Below are 14,758 nucleotides of genomic sequence, written 5' to 3'. Positions count from 1 at the left end.
ACCGATCATAGTTAAATACATGACTAGCAGGCACAGCAGTGGCGTCGCTAGGGGGATGCGGGGGGTGCGGACTGCACCGGGTGACACCATCAGTGGGGGTGACACCAAAATGACATTACTAAGGATTCTGTATGGTCCGTTATGGAAGGAGGACCATGGGGGTGACACCATGAGCTACCGCACTGGGTGACACCAACCCGAGTGACGCCACTGCTGGGTGGGACATCATGCAACATGTCTGCGGCATGATGCCCTAATGCTAGACATCACTTTAAACTGCCATACTGCAGACATCGTAGCGATATGACTGAAAAATTGTTAAAGCTACGTTAAAAATCTAAATCATACAGACAAAAAAGCACAGCAAGACTTAAAGGGTAAGCATTTGTCTTCGCGCGGGATACGGTAAGAAACCTTCTCCTTAAGCCTGTGATCGCTAGCAATTCCTTTCAGCATAATCTAAAATGAAATTTTGCTAGCATAGAGCGAATAATCATTACATTTGACTTAAGTATTTTCATCTACCCATTATTCACTCGTTTCAAGCTAATATTACATTTAGGTCACTTCAATATGGGGAATAGGAGAGGTAAACAATTAATGTACCTGTTGATGCGTCATACATATACTATGCTTATACGCCTTCTGAAGGAGTTAAAATTAGTATGGCTTACAAATAATAGTGCGATTTCTGTCTTCCCACAACATGGCTCCCTGTGACACTTTAGAAAAGTTCACCATAAAACATTTGCAAATCGATGTGCCGACTTTGTAATACGGTTTCAACAAGGCATATATTTATGGTTCTGATCATCTTAACATGCAATTTTATTTTCCTGTTTTGTTTGGTATGGCAATCGGAGCCTTATAAACAATGTCACCTTAATGCTGGATTAGACTGAATATGTGGGAAGATTCCGTCGCCATAAGGATGTTTTGAATGTCACAGTTGTGTATGCATTAAGGCGAGGCAATAGTAAGGCCACAAATGAGTTTGGAGCCTCGTCCTCATCTCTCATCTCACGGAGAGTGTCAATGAAAACAAAATGACAAATAGAAATAATAATCTCATCCTCTAACTTGGTTTTATTATTTTAAGATGTTACAAATGGAATATAAATAAATGTTACTTTTCTGTACAAAATTACTCCCCATATATATATATATATATATATATATATATATATATATATATATAATCCGCCCTTTAAAATTTGATAGGAAAGTAGAGGGAAACAGGGACCTGCATGCTGCAGAAGTAAGAGACTCAGACGTCGCAGGGCTACACCACAAGGCGCCACGTGAAGTGGCCAGGCCTGCGAAAGAGCCCCAGAAAATCCAGCATGCAGGAAATAGACAAACAAATGGGGAATAGTTTTGAATGGGCAAATATAGCCCCGATATATATACTAATACTTATGCTTTAAAAGCCTTTATGTCTTTAATATTTGGAAGATAAAACAACGCCGGTTGCGGTAGTAATTACAAGGATATGTCAAAAGATAAGAGAAACATGCAGAAAGAAATTAAAGACCATGTGGCTTCTTATAGAACATATCCGAGTAACTTCTAAATTTCAATCAAAAGGAAAAAGAGAATCGCCACACTATAAGTGCATACATAAAAACAATAGGTTTTATTTACCTCTATATAAGGCACCGATTCTCTTAGAACTTACTGATTCCAAAATTTAATTAAATATCTATAACTCAATAAAACTGTCTTTCTAAAATAATAATTTTAATAAAAAAAACTGAATATAGAAGATGAAAACTTGAGGGTAGATTTGACTGAAAATGCTGTCCTAACATATACACACAATATAGCAAATACTCACATAGCATACACAGGAATTAGAGGACCCTTGGCAAAGGTCACCACTACCAAACAAGGGAAGAGACTCCGACTAGGATAAAAACTTACATCGGACGAACAACCCTTTAGATAACACTAAGGGATAAAAAATAGCCCATCACAAATTTGCAGATAAATATATTTGGTATAAATTATTTTATAAAAGAATACAAACACACGAACCTTAGGAGGAAACACAAACATATAAAAACACTTATTTTTTGGACATTTTCTTTGGGGGGGAGGGGGCATTTGTCAGGTGTCCCCCCCCCCCCCCCGAAAAAAAGGTGAAAAGGCGGGAAGGTATTCTAGTGAAATTCTAAGTTTGGATTTGCGAACAAAGGCTTCTTGAGGAAGCTTTCAGGGTGGGTGTAGAGTCGACATCCGAGGATCGTAGAGATGGGAGACACGTGGAGATCCCGTGTTATGCGTTAGTGTGACGTCAGTACTTTGTGTGGCGGGGCAGTGCCGGAAGGAGTACGCGATAGAGAGTATCACAAGTGTCGGAAGGACGGATCCGGGCGCCTTGAGAGCGCGTAGTCAATGGTACCGGAAGTACCAAAAGAGAAACAAGAGGCGGACAGATAATAACAGAGACAACACTGAAGGGAAACATTCTCTCTTAGGACCTTAATTAGTTCGAAAGAAATTGCGATTGAGAAATTTGTCGATGAAATTATTGAATACATTTTATATATTTTATTAAATTGTTTTACCTTTCACCTTGAGTTATTTATACACCTAGACCTTCGGCATTGCTGACTGGGGGCTCGGCTATTTAAATTTTAATTGTCCACCTTCTCCGGTAATATAAATAATATCGTAGTAGGCACGTGACACTCATCATAACAGAGGCGAGTTTATTTACTTTTAACTGTTACAGACTGACGTTTAAACCATGCTTGTCCTTGGTTGGGGTGCAAGACTCGTACCGCGAACTATCAGCTGGTTTACTCTCTCTCTCTCTCTCTCTCTCTCTCTCTCTCTATGTGTGTGTGTGTGTGTGAGAGAGAGAGAGAGAGATTTGGATTTTAACGTAATTTTTTCAGTCATATCGCTACAATGTCCGCAGTGTGGCAGTGTATAGTGATATGTAGCATTGGGCACCATGCCACAGACATGTAGCATCACATTATCCTGACACCATGCCCACTAATCCTAGCACTAACCCCTTAATGCTGAATACCTAGCGACGCAGCTGCAAGTACTATTTTTATAAGTCTTTGGTATGACTCGGCCCGGGTTTGAATCAGCTGGTTTACTAATGTTGTAGTATACGTTCGGCACTTGGACAATTCTGTGTTGGGTAAATGAGCTATATTCCGGCATACGTTACCAATTCTTCAATTTTCATGATAGTCACCCCTTTTTTCCAATCTCCATTTAGCTACCCGTCGGACCAACGGAACACATTATGTTGATAGTAATACTAAAACAAAGTTTGTTTCAGAAGGCGGAGCAAGAAAACTTAACACGATCGCAGCCAATCAAAAATGTGAATACCGTGCAAGGATTTCGTGGGCTTATTTGGAACAATCATATCCACCTAAAGTGACATTTTAACAATAATAAACAGCAAGTACTGTAAAGTGTACCAATTATGTGCTAAACCTAATTTCATGTCTATCCATGTGATTCTATCCAGCACTGCAATCGAATAGCGACAACAATTTTTAAAACTCGAGTAAACAGTGATTTTGTCAATATGCGCATCTTGAGATTATGACCTTTATGTTTACGACAATCCCTAAAAACTACATGACTAGTTGCGTTCACAAGAGTGTGTGACATATATACCTCACCATTATTGTTGCTGTGGAATGACAAGGGAACTATTTTGTATTGTTGTATAGTGTTTTGCTTGGAGATAATCCGAGTACTGCCTCGCATATACTATCATCGGCTATATGTTTTAGTATGACAGAAAACCAGAGAGAGAGAGAGAGAGAGAGAGTCTCTTGCCTACCATTTAGTAAATAACCCTCTTGCAAATCCAAAAAGCATATCCTCGAACAATGACCACTGTTTTGTACTCAAAGTCACGTCACTGCAGTAATATAAACTGAAATAAGTTATATTTTCCATGTTCGTGTATCACGTTGTATTTACCACGATCGCGTACTATAAACACAATCAACTTAGATAACAATCAACTGCAAAATGACAACATTCGAGGAAACCAATGAACTATAAAAGGTAACGCCTGCACTTCCTAGCTGTACAACCATTCTAATGAGAGGACTTTCATTTACCGGTAATTGTGTTTGCGGAGTAGTACATGTGTCATTCTTGTATCAGAGTTATATCAGTAATTGAAAAGGTGTGTCATAACAGAAATCATACCATAGCTAATGTTGTCTTGGAACTGTTTCAAACTATATAATTCACTTGAATACTGATTTACTACGAATCAATTTCTAGAACATAGTCAATTTTCATATGCTAGCACAACCTTGTAAGCATTTATTCATTCAGAGCAAATGTAAACTTCCTAATTATCGCTCCCCTTGAATTACGAGTCTTATGTGCTATAAAATGAGCAACTGTGGCTTCCTCACACACACACAAACACACACGTTTGTCGAGAGATATTTTGTCTTTTTCACCTATCCATACTCCTTCTTCTTCTCTTTCTACTCATGCCCAAAATACTATTGTTAACAACAAAACACCATCATAAACAACATCACTAGTAGTGTTGATGGCTGATGATGCTGAGCACTAATGCTATAAAGGGTTGGCTTGGTGTTCATAAAAGTGCTAAAAGAGAAAAGAAACAAATTATCGCAAAGAAACGAGTAATCAAAACGAGTAGCAAGCAAACGAATAATCAAACATTAACCAGATATGTCTTGATAAACTAACTACGGTAAAGATGATGACTGAAAGGACAAGAACTACTACTACTATTACTTCAATTACTACACATCACCACATAGTTAATATTACTACTCCTATTACCACCACTACCACAACCATCACAACTACTACATTCTGATCACAACACAAAGACTTTCTCATTCACATCCTTTACCTCAAACAATAAATATCAGCAACACCAACATTAAATTCACACAATTAGTACGAAACCTAGGTGTTACTCTGGACAGTACTCACATTGCACCAACATGTCATGAACATATGCAAGGCAACATATCTTGAGCTGAGACGCATCAGCTCAATTCGCAAATATCTTTCAGTTGATGCCACTAAAACACTTGTGTGTTCATTAGTACTTTCAAGACTGGACTATTGTTATTCAATTCTGTTTGGTTCATCTCAATATCTACTCCAGAAACTTCAAAAAGTTCAAAACACAGCTGCTCGGATCATACCTAGAGTACCACGATCAGAGCACACGTCCCCGCAGCTCTGTACCCTACACTGGCTATCCATTCGATCCAGAATCAAACACAAAATTTGTTCTCTGTGCTACGTTTTACTGTCGGACTCTAGTTCAACATACCTATCTGACCTCACCCAAGTGTACACACCAGCAAGATACTTACGCACCTCTTCTGACAATCGTATACTCATTATTCCCACTATGAAAACGAAGTCATATGGACAACGTTCTTTTGCATACCAGGGCCCAGCAGCGTGGATGGAACTGCCCACAGAACTTAGACAGAACGACACAGTGATCCCATTCAAGAGTGCTCTTAAAACTCACGTATTTCGACTGCAAGAACAAACTTAAAGACATAATAATGTTTCCTACCTTAAATATTTCAGCATGTTTTTATGTTTTCTAATTTCATGGTGTTTGTTTTTTGTAATCATATCATTATATATGTTTTTTATGTTATAGGTTTTGTCGAACGTTGTAAAGCGCACAAAGTCCTCATTATGATTATTATTATTACTAATGCTAGCGCCACCATCACTACACTAGTTCTATACCTACCACAACTACCACAATCATTACCACACTACTACCATTACTACCCAAAGGCTAGCGGACTATACACCTCATGAAAAAGCTGTTTTAGAACAGTTCCAGAAACAAAAGACTATGATACGTTCAGATTTGACGTGACGTCTTATGACGTCAGCGGGTGGCAGTAGTGCTAGTTGGAACAGGTGTAATGATCGTATCCTAGAGTGAAAGGAGGAATGCGCCTTGTATGGAAATAAAATCCTATTATTAGCTAATTTCGAACATGAGACTTCATCACGTGATGTACTAGAGTTGCTGCTGTTCATCCTCTTTCTGCTACAACCACTACCACCGTCACTACTACTATTACTACTACGTTTAGAGCAATCACTTACATTACTAGAGCTACTACTACTAATGCTACTACTACTACTACTTGCTACTACGACTTCTATTAACTAGCTACTACTGCTACAACTGCTACCACTACCACCAACAATACTGCCACCACCACCATTGCTACTCCAACTATATCACCAAACCGTAATGTTACTACATCGCCAAAGTTGTACTGACTGCTACATCCAAGTTCAACGTTATCGTTATTAATGTTGATGTTAATGCTATTGATTTTTGGCGTCTTTCTCAAAGCAATGTATAAGTAAAAAAAAAAATTGTTCCCACCAAGCAAATGTTCTTAACGCCCGTTTTACCTGCAGCGAATATGTACAACTTACACTGAATGAACAGGTAGAATAAACAAAGGGAATATTACTGAGATAAAAAGAATGATACTAACAACAACAATTACTACGATTACTACATCCGCCTTACTTTTCATGTAAATAGTTGTGTGTAATGCAATCAGGACAGTAAATAATGTACACAATATTACAGCTTCAAGCACAATTTTGATTTATTCCTAAGTGATAACGTGCTCAGTTAATCGCACAAATGACTCGCTTTTCGTCTGTTTACCCACAAGTCTACAATTTCAACGACAGTTTTAGAACCCCTCACTCATCCTATTCAAAGCTTTGACCTAAATCCTTACACAGACTTGGCAAACGACAGATTTGTACAGAACAATTAGTTCTGTTAAAGTTATGTCAGCTTGAATTTAATCTGCGGTTCTGAATTTAATTCACCCATGTATTTATATTTAAAACTACGTTGAACTTTGATAAAAGTTTTCGATTTATTTGTGCAATGAAACGAAAACAAAGAAAAAGAAACCAGAGACTGCTCTCTCTCTCTCTCTCTCTCTCTCTCTCTCTCTCAGACGCACGCACGTACGCACGCAAGCAAGGAGAAAAAATAAGCAAACAAAACTTGTGAACTGTGCCTTTATCATGTAAATTTTATCAAGCTGTACTTTTGAGAGGCTATGTGAAGGTACTCCGTTATATTGCTATCTTCATGTTGACAAGTTCCGAAGCATCTTTATTGACGGTATTCGAAAATAAGCAACATAAATAATAGCAAACATAACTTGTTCTATTGTCGGACAATACTTTCCTACAACTACTACTATTACCTCCGCCACCATGACTATCACTACTACTACTTACGATAAGAATGACTAAATGACTACACACCTCTGTCACCACAGTTTACTTTTATATTATTGAAAAGAGCTTCAAATCGTGAATTTTTCGCCTTTGATGGTGAGGAGAATGGTATGGCATGATCCTACCTGGGTACAGATACTGCACCATGAACAAAACAAGAAAATGCACACCAGGCTATACATCCTTAATGATTTTGCTTTGCTTGCACCCGTAGCTATATTTAGCTATATATACACAAAGTTTTGCTGTTTTATTTTAAATGTGTGATATTCCAACACTGCATTCATACCTGTATCATAATGTATATAGACAGTACGCTTTGCACACATTGTTTACGGTTTATTTTTGTTTTAATTTGTTAACCTTTTAACATATCACTTTCTGTGAATTTGATTGGTCCAAATAATTCAATGAAATCCTCGCTCATCATTCTCATGACTCATTGGGTTGCTACGGTTGAAATTTCCTTACGCTGCCTTCTGCAACTATGAACAACATGGCGACCGTCTATCAAATGGAATCGGGTCGCAATTATTACTTCCGGTTGAATGTAGTCGCGGTATATAAACAGGGTGTCACTTCTAAGTCCTAACCAGCTTTTTGTGCTGGGATGGGGCTAAGGAGTGTCAACAATTAGTTTAGATTATTTTTGCTCTCTCCTTTGGGTATTGATACACGAGTTGGATTTAGATATTCTAAGTGTTGATCTAAAGGTAACTGTTGATTCTTTAGAATTTGAGCATAATGGTGTGATTGTGTGTATTTCGGCGATGGTGCACAGAGAGTACTGAGGCACTGATCGTGATCCGGTGGTGATATCTGTGACCAACGTATGGTGCTTTGTTTATAGTGCAGCCTCTCAAAAATGCCGTATAACTTATGACAAAAACTTCACAGTGAGTTCATCTTCAAAGGAACGATAGAATAAGATATGATTTATTATCATTTGGACACAATGGAAAGTTCAGTACTGAGAAACAATTGTAGAGCGTATATATTAAAATTAATTGTGACTTGAGTCCAAATCGGAAGCAGAATGAACATACGTAAGAGACGGACAACTATATAAAATATGTATTGTAGCAGTTACGTTGGTTGAAATATTGAAAAATGACCTCTCACAGAATTCACAAAACGCCAAACTAAAACTAAAACATGAGTAAACCAGCTGGACTTGCGTCAAGCTAAACCAACCATTTGAGAGAACTGAATAAGGGGGCAGGGGCCAGTTTTATGTACAAATTTAATGTAGCATGCACCTGCCTAATATAAAAATTCATAATACGTAATACGTGAGTGAGGCCAAAAAGGCCCATATTTCTGGATAGGTATTATTAAGCACAAATAATCATATCACACACTTCACCTGACAAGTCTATTGAAGTTCTTAGAATAAAATGTGTATGCACCCCAACCCCTATTGTGTATGCATTTTTCACATCCGAAGACCATTTATGACAGCATGTGGTGCTCACAGTGCAAACGCAAGCCCTTTCCCTGAGTGATAATTTTGAAAAACATTGTCTACTTAATAGCTTGATGCAATTCAGAATAGTTGTCATCCAAATCGTTTTTGAGATATTCTACATGCCTTGAATCCAAGTGTCTACTGCTACGGGTCTAGCTCTACTTCCTAGCCGACTATTGGTATTTCAGTGGCTATATACTGTGCAGTGACAATGACTGTCCACCACATGCCACGCATCAGTTTCAAGAACAACACAAGCCAGAAACACCAAGTTCACAAATATATCCATCTCTTTGATTATTACACAATAATAGCTCAAAAACTCACACCATACCCTTAAGTTAAGAGATTTGCCAGGGACCAATATGCGAAACTGGCCTCTGCCACCTAAGTCATCACGCTCTCCAACATGAACATCTCGTGTCTATGCAAAGAAACTCTCGGCAGCCTTTTGTAGTAGTATTGTTTAGAAGACAGTCACTTTTACATAGTTTCTAAACACAGCATCCCACTCCAGAAAGAGGATCGTCTAAATGTTAACGTATTGTACTAAACGCACCTCTCTTATCAAGATAATGTCGATAAATGCTGGTTTCTCACTTGACAAACCACAGCTTTCTTGCTTTCTTCCAAATCCAAAAATACAAATATCCGATCGCAATAACGTTTAATCTGGGTATAACAAGAACCATAGCAATGCAGATCAGCACCGGTACATCTTATCCACTAAGAGCAACATCACTAAATTTAGTACCACATCTGCATTCCTTCAGACATATATTTAACAACTGGAATGGTGTTTCTTCTGCCATATCCAATACTGCGATATGTTATGAATGTCCACAAATGAATCCACACACTTTTAGGTGGAAACGTTGTAAATAATCTCATTGAAATCCATGTATAGTTCACCTCAACTACTCCAGCTGACCTGGTCGAGTGAAGTAAGTGAAATTACACATGAGAGGTCAAGTCTTGATAAATGGTGTTGTCTGATGTCAAATGTTGTAATGATAACAAAGATAGCCGCTAACTGAATTAAATTGTTTATATACTTCTAAAGTGTGCAATATTGCTTCAACCGGTGCCAGGAACTACTTCTTCAAGCGCAAGAATTGAAAGGTGCAGTGTCTGAACAAGAATTAAATGATCCTGAAAGTCATATGTTCTTCGTTCTACTAAGACTCTGTCAACTCAAAATAAAACTATGTGATTAACAGAATTTTAAATGGGTAAGGATACAGACTTTTTATTATGGAAATCGTTGAATAATTTCCAGCAATTTTAAAATCATTACGCATTTGTGATCTTCCATATATGTATCACGTGTAATAAAACATCACGATGTTACCTGTGACATCACAGCACGTTGCATGACATAGGTATAACGATAGAAGCCTTAGTGTGTATTTCATAGTAATCCATCCACACTGTTATGCGGCTTCGCTAACCATACTCAGTATTTTTCGTCATATAAGTCAAAACTCACATTTGTCATCATTTCAAACGAAATTATAACACACATCGAATAATTTCAACCATTTTCTTGCCAAGTTTATAAAATATAGAAATTATTCAAAGTGTTTTGTACAATTTCATTCGAAATGAGAACTCTCATAAGATTCACTATATAAGTAACACGAATAATAACATGTCATCAAAATGACGTCATGCAAGGCAACGTCGTTACGATCGAGTGATCCGGATGCATTAAAAAAGAAAGTCATTTGGCTGGTCTAATATCTCAGTTTTCCTGTAACAATATGATTGGTCCACGAAAATCGCTTAAAATATACCGTTGCTATGGTATTATCTACTAATGTATGATGAGATGATGAGAGTATACTAAAAATTCTGCATATACAGTGTTCGTGGTAAATAAAACGATAATATCATTGAGTCATCTAAGTGATAGAAAGGTATATATATATATATATATATATATATATATATATATATATATATATATATATATATATATATATATATATATATATATATATATATGCAATAAACTAACAACGAACAGTGCGAAAATACTATTTAGCTAGCCTGGACTCTTTCGACTCTTTAATGAGTCTTTTTCAAAGGCAAATACAAAACAAAGACAAGACAAACGGTTATATTTGCCATGTAAAGTTTCGCAAACATAACCGTTTTTCTGCTTTCTCAATCGCTAAGGAGCATATGGCCCGGACCTGAACCGCTAAGGGGGCTGGAGAAACGTTTCTAGACAAACAATTCTGAAATAATAAATATATAAATAAATATATTTCGTTGTGTACTCATTTGTCATTTAAGTCTTTATATAGTAAATTTGTTTTGTCATTCTAAATTGCAATATAACCAGAGCCATATCTCGAAATGGCCCGGGCCTCTCTGAACCTTTGATTGTTTATAATTATGTGCAAGGTATTATGGGTATGACATGAAGTCTGTTACTTGGGGAATTGAGACACCCCTATTATTACTCCTTGCCGCGACACAGGCTAGGGCTGATGAACTAGTGGTAATCAGTGTAAAAAATAAACAGAATTCCAAGACCCACAATGGTTCGGGGGGGGGGGGGGGGGGCTAAACGCCGTTACATTTTATTTTGTTCGCTTGCCAATGTTGGCAAGATGCAAGCGAAATTTTTAATGCCTGGTTTTTGTCGGTTTTAGTTCCAGCTATCCAGCTCTCTCAATCTTACCTTGTCGTATAGTGCAGCCGGTCACATATGCAGGAAAGTGGTGTGTGTGTGTGTGTGTGATTTGAATTTTTAACGTAGCTTTAACAATTTTTCAGTAATATCGCTACGATGTCTGCATTGTGGCAGTTTATAGTGATGTCTAGCACTGGGGCATCATGCCGCAGACATGTAGCATGATGTTCGACCCGGTCACATTATCTCTTATAAATGCCGAGCGCCAAGCGAGGCAGCTGTAAGTACCATTTATATAAGTCTTTGGTATGACTCGGCCGGGGATCGAACCCACGACCTCCCCCATCCGAGACAGACGCCCTAACCACTAGGCCACCGGAGCGGTCCAAGAAAGTGGTACATCCCCCTAAACAACAGACTTATGGCATAACTGGTGTTAAGTTCCATTTTGGAAATTTTCATTAATATAGGAGTTGAACTAACACAAGAACAAGATTGCATCGGTTCTGCACAATAAATTACCCACAGTTACTTGCAAAATGGCTTCTTTGTAAACCAACGTAGCCGGAAGTTTTTCATTGTGTGTGTGTGTGTGTGTGTGTGTGTGAGAGAGAGAGAGAGAGAGAGAGAGAGAGAGAGAGAGAGAGAGAGAGAGTTTTTGTAGGGTTTAACGCCATTTTCAGCACAAGATAAGCTATACATGGCGGCCATTATAAATGGTGGAGGAAGAACCCGGGAATATCCCGGAAAGAGAAGCTACTGGCAAGCTTTCTAACATAACTACATTAGCCGAATCCAAGACTCGAACCCACGTAGACATGTGAGATGGCAGTGATCCGTAACGGTGGTCACTTTAGACCACTCGGCCACTCGAGGCCCCCCGTGAAAGAGAGAGTTTCGTTTATCACTGAAAGCGTATCAATAAAAAGACAACATACCAAGCTTATCCTGTCTGCACACCGTCGAACGTAGACAATGTATCAGTAGTGTCTATCCTAGTACCTGGAATATATTACAAACTTGATATCACGGAATCACGGACGCTACCTCCGGGTCTTTCAACAACATAACTGTCATTGAAACTATGTATTTACGCTCTCTTGTTATAATCTCGTGGTTGGCAAATCTAGGTTAAGGTCGTGGAGATATTTGGTACTCCCCCTATTTATAATAATTATGGGACTTTATCGCACAAAAATACCTTCCTTATAGTATGTACAATTTAAAATGTCGCAACTTACATACCGTATATAATCGCGTATAAATAGAGTCCGACAGCAAACAGCATACACAGACTCTGATCCGCCGTCACATAATATACCTGCAGATCAGGGTTTATGGTGGTTATCCAATTGATTACTCCTAACAAACTGCACAGACCCAGATTTGCCGGTACATTATGCAGTTTGCAGTTGGACTCAACTTAGAAGCTAGTATATACTTATTTTCTGCATATAACATTATACCCGCTGAGCTGCATACATACCTCTTTGTTTATTGCGTGTGTTGATTGGTTGTATTCATTGGTTGTATTAGTGAAATAATCTCAAATGGTTGGATTGATCAGTATCCAGGCAGGTCTTAGTCTTTAGCGATTGTCGATTTCGTTATTACCACGTACATTCTCCCCAATGTACACCCAGCTTTGACACCTAGCTTTGTCACCGAATAATGCAACAACAGACGGGGTCTACAGTTGCAGTATGAATTCGTATGTAGAACGAATATCAATGGCCCAGGCGTCACAATATTTTTTTTACTGCTGATCTTGGCTCATGTTGTTCGCAGTTTGTATGTATAGAGAATGGTTGTTTTATTTAAATGTGTGCTGTTTTACGGAACATAAACACATGAAGGTATTATCGTCTCGAGGCAAGTAGATTAGACGCAACAAAACAGTCGATCCTTATAACCCAATGGTCGGAATCGAACCGACACCTTTCTGGTCACGATTCCAATGTCTTCACCACTTATATATTTAACGACACATCAGCACAATCCTGGCTATTACGTGCCCAGTAAAAATTAGATTGCAAGATATTAAGATAAACATTTTTTAAATATTTTGAAAGACAAACCCTTACAAATAACAGCAAGTATGTACTCGTGCAAGATAAAAAAGCAAATATATAAAAATTCTTTATTAGGTACTTCATGCGAAAAAATAAAAATAAAATAAAAAAGTGTAGAATCCACAAGATAAAGGGTCAGTCAGTTGTGCTAGATAAATCGACCCAGTTGTTTCTATCTTTCCACACACACAGAGAGAGAGAGAGAGAGAGAGAGAGAGAGAGAGAGAGAGAGAGAGAGAATATCGTATACCGTACGTGGAGAATTTTCCACATGATTTTATTTTGGCGAATTCGGATTTCAAGTTTCACCTCGCAAAATTCAAGGTCATACGACGATTTAATTTATATCACCAAGTATCAAATAATTAAAAAGTATTAAATACGCGGACTGTTGTAAAAAGGCGAATTAGCGAACATTTAACAAAGCCGAAATTTCCCCATATGCGGTGCAACTAGAAAGGGAGGCAGAATGACACTATTCACACTCGCCCAATTTTGGCGAATCTCCAAAAAGGGTTATTATTTTGGACAAAATATCTTTCTGTGTTTTTGTTTTGTCTTTGTCTTTTTGTTTCGCACCAAAAGATTATTCAGTAATTTCTGATGGGAAGGTTAGCGAAATTATAAGTTATATTAAATAGAAAAGTAATTCCTCTACTACATTTTTCCATCCCTTATTACAAAACATACATTTATACCGTAGTCCAGTTCTGTGAAAAAGTTGTCAGTCAGTTCATTCTGGCTGTTCGGACTTAAATAGCAAATACCGTGTTATTGTTGTGCATTGTATAGAGAATATCAGGCATTTTCTTTTTACTGTGATAGTCGCATAAGGCATATAAGCGCAAAAGTGATTTTGTTTCCATCGTCTTTCATCTCACATGCTTCCATCTTACCTCCATTGTAGCTTGGATACAAATAAAACATACACAACGCAAGCATTAGCAGCAGTAATAACGATGACGAAAATAATATCATCATTGTCGTCGTCATCATCGTCATCAACAACAACAAATCCTACAACATCGTACAACTTGATTTCCTAAGTATCATTCATACGCGTGACGTTAATAATGACAAGGACGCCGTGCAAGAATAATTTTTTTTTTCGCAAAAATTAATCTTCCTCAAAATGGGGAAGCGATAAGAACTACACGTTCCACTTGATATATTTTTCCAAGAACAGCTTTAAAATGTAATAGATTTCAAAGAATGGAATTATTATGGACAAAGGAAAGGAAACATATAGGACATCAGACTATGATCTAT

General features: G+C 37.8%; 1 protein-coding gene across 7 annotated transcripts in view; it reads right to left on the bottom strand.

Annotated features, from left to right (window-relative positions):
- Positions 1-13,075, bottom strand: part of LOC149797855 (uncharacterized) — a 128,439-nt gene extending 115,364 nt beyond the window's left edge. For 4 of the 7 annotated variants that reach the window (XM_089962872.1, XM_089962874.1, XM_089962870.1 and 1 more), the window contains exon 1: positions 12,356-12,561. The gene's annotated coding sequence lies outside the window, so the exon portion shown is untranslated. Of the gene's footprint in view, positions 1-3,820; positions 4,006-12,355; positions 12,563-12,903 lie in introns of those variants that run through there. The other 3 variants (XM_089962876.1, XM_089962871.1, XM_089962875.1) reach the window with 3 other exon arrangements.
- Positions 13,076-14,758: the final 1,683 nt, after the last annotated feature.

Source organism: Sinohyriopsis cumingii, chromosome 6, assembly GCF_028554795.1.
Source record: "Sinohyriopsis cumingii isolate HCF-2022 chromosome 6, ASM2855479v2, whole genome shotgun sequence".
Taxonomy (NCBI): Eukaryota; Metazoa; Mollusca; class Bivalvia; order Unionida; family Unionidae; genus Sinohyriopsis; species Sinohyriopsis cumingii.
The sequence above is the reverse complement of the archived record's forward strand: the minus strand, read 5'-3'. Positions and strand labels throughout refer to the sequence as shown.